Source organism: Coenobita brevimanus, chromosome 82 (assembly GCF_032717465.1).
Source record: "Coenobita brevimanus isolate Jiangsu-jjx chromosome 82, ASM3271746v2, whole genome shotgun sequence".
NCBI lineage: Eukaryota > Metazoa > Arthropoda > Malacostraca > Decapoda > Coenobitidae > Coenobita > Coenobita brevimanus.
Window position 1 is genome coordinate 15,114,425 of NC_137035.1, and position 3,402 is coordinate 15,117,826.

At 38.7% G+C, this 3,402-nt stretch overlaps 1 pseudogene; it reads left to right on the forward strand.

Annotated features, from left to right (window-relative positions):
- The first annotated feature begins 2,935 nt into the window (after positions 1-2,935).
- LOC145409733 (5S ribosomal RNA) lies at positions 2,936-3,053 on the forward strand (annotated as a pseudogene).
- The last annotated feature ends 349 nt before the right edge of the window (positions 3,054-3,402 follow it).

A 3,402-nucleotide genomic window follows, 5' to 3' on the forward strand; every position in this document is an offset into this window, starting at 1 on the left:
TCCATTCATGTGATTAATTAGGAACACCTGAGTTTGTCCATCGTTGTCCACCTGACATAATGCATTTTCTACTGACAATCCTTTCACTTTACATAATTCCTCTAAGACAAGAACGGTACTATTCTTTAATTTGCTCTTTATGGTAACTTTCGTGTATGAGTTAGGAGAAATATCTATATCATTGGTGAGATGGGTGGGAAAAACTGATGAGTCAGTACTGTTACCTTGGTTTCTAGTCCGGGAGGCTGTGGGGGATGATGTGAGTGGATCTATACATTCGTCTGTTTGTATATTTCTGTTTAGGCTTTTAATATTTCCAATTCTTTTTGGTTCTTTTTTACTAATCGGTGAGAAATCTGATGAAAATTCTTCTATGAATTCATTATTAAAGTCTATCCCATTCATTTGTGGGAGTAAAGTTATTTTCTCTGTTTTCATTGTCCTTAAACCTAGCAACATATTACCTTTTATTGCTAAGTTTTCAGCAATATAGAAAATTGCAGAAATTGGTCTTGTAGTTTCTGTGAAAGTGATGTTTAATGGTATCATGCCATTTACTATAATTTGTTTGCCATCTGCTGCATATAAGTCTAAATCAGATTCTTCTAGAAAAGTTAGTTTCGTCTTATTTCTAAAAATCCTATTTAATTCTTCTTGTGTTATTAAATTCACTGGAGAGCCTGTGTCCAAGAATAAAGAAACGTTTTGACCCTCACATACAGCTGGTATCAAGATACACTCACTTTCCAAAGTGCCTCCTCTGTGAATTTTAGACTTGGCTTTCTCTAAGATTGGTCGTTTTTTTGTCGTGGGTTGTTCTTCCCCCGATTTAAATACGGAAATAAGTTTTTCTACTGTCTTACAACTAGAGGTCCAGTGACCTTGGGCCTTGTGATGTCTACAAAATGGGTCACACCTTTGCGCCTTTTGTTTATCTTCTTTTGTTTTGATAAAGCATTCATTCTTTGTGTGTCCCAGGTTCGCACAGTAGTAACATAGAGTGGACCTATCTCCCGAATGTGATCCTCGAGATGACCTCCCATATTTTGTGGTATCTGTGGCGTGACTTCTGCTCGGACTGTGCGCAAACTTACGTGACTGCCGGTGGCCTGGTGTTGGAGATCGCTGCCTCGAAGTTTGTGGTTGTTTGTTCTGTCCGTTTTCGGGTCGTGACCGATTTTGTTCCTTGTTTGGGGTAGTTGTGGCTGTTTTTACGGCTGACACTGCGTCTGCCATTCTCATTCTAGTAGAATTTGACTGTGCTTCGGTCACCCCTGCTTTGCTACAGTCATCTCTACCTCGTTCATAAAATATAGTATGCACGTTCCTGGGATGTAAGGGATCTTCTTAGAGATCTGAAGGACCTTATCAGGTAATTTACACAAGGCAGCTACATAACCAATGATGTCTACAACAAGCATTGGTGACATCTTTCCATCATCTGTTATCCAGTTTGAGTTTTCTAAAGTAGCTAATAATCTTCTGTTAACTGTGGAAACATCTGCTGTTATTTTACGTAATACATGATTTGTTGTATGTTCTCTTACGAGATCCACAATCTTATGTAATTCTGGAATTATACCCGCCAAGAAGTTTACACCTCCAGAGAATTTCTTCAGGAATTCTGCTTTAAACTCATCATATGTCTTAGCTCGAAGGAGCTTATCTGATCTAAGCAAATCACCTGCTGGACATCTCTCTTGGTTAATCCATGAGGAAAATATTACTATTTTCTCCTGTTCATCGGTTACATGTCTCTTAACAAATTCTTGTTCACACTGGTTTATGACTGACATTACGTCAATGCGGTCTTTTTCAGTGTCTGAGAATTCCCACTGCTGCCACCAAAACTAATATGTCAGTTTTGTGATTGATTATATATATATATATATATATATTTTTTATGTGTCCGACTCTGGGCATAGGCTTCACAGCCTGCTATGAAGACCCAGCAGTCCTCCTACATACCATACACCTCTACATGTCACCACTTCGGCGCTAACACCCACCGTCCATATTGAATACATGCTAGGGCTGTCTCATACAGGACTGGTGTATTGGTATTAGCGGGGGTATTTTTACGACATGTCGGCGGGTCTTCTGGTAGATCAGTAAAGCCTGATTTAATGAAATTCAAATCCTTAAACTGTTCCCTGCCCCAGCCGGGATTCGAACCTGGGTCCGTTAGGACTGCAGGCCACCTCTCTACCGATTGAGCCGAAATGGAGTAAATAGTGAGTAGATATGTGAGGAAAACAACTTCAGTTCACTTGTGGTCAATGACAGGAGAAGTTAAAGATGGATACTGGGTCTTGATCGCAGTTTTTTTGTCTTCAAAGGGGATGTTCAAGTTGAACACAGTGTGTATTACACAGAAGCATACCTATGCTAGCTAAGTTCTCGCTAGACCCCTCATCTCTTCTCACCCTCTCTACAACCTCTCGCCCCAGTCGCTAGCCTTCTTCTGCCTGTCTAATTCCTCCTTTCTTATCTAGGAGGGCTTGTGTCACGTGTACTGGATGTATGTGCGGGTTCTAGAAGCTTGTATGTGTCTGTGTGTATGTATCATTTCTGGTAACACGTTACGGTTCTGGCATTCCTTTACTGAAATTTGCAAACACATTTCCTTTAACCGAGCCATACGTGCTCCCTACGTGTCAACAAGTGGGTTGGTGGAGGGTTAGTGCCCCTCCCTGTAAAAGAAATAACTCAGAGTCAAATGGCCACCCCTTAAGGGATTATGGCGTCTGGCAATAGATAGATTTCCTTTCCCACACCAAGCTTGACTATCATGTTACCTTTAAGACTACACATTTATGTTGCTATCTATTATGAGTTGTATTATGATAATGTAGATTCCTAACATACATACATACATACATATACACGATATATATATATATATATATATATATATATATATATATATATATATATATATATATATATACGTTGAGTACACCGCTTCCCGTCCGATCAGCGAAATTAAGCAACGTTGGGTCTGGTTAGTACTTGGATGGGTGACCGCCTGGGAACACCAGATGCTGTTGGCATCCCTACGTGTCAAGTGGGGTTGGTGAAGGATTAGTGCCCCTCCCTGTAAAACAATTAACTCTAAGCCCTTGACCACCCTGTTTGGGATACATGGCGTCTGGCAATGAATGAATGAATATATATATATATATATATATATATATATATATATATATATATATATCCATATCTATCTATCTATCTACATACAATATATCTATATCTATATCCATATCTATCTATCTATCTATATACAATATATCTATATCTATATCCATATCTATCTATCTATCTATATATATACAATATATATATCTATATCCATATCTATCTATCTACCTATCTATCTATACACACATACATACATAC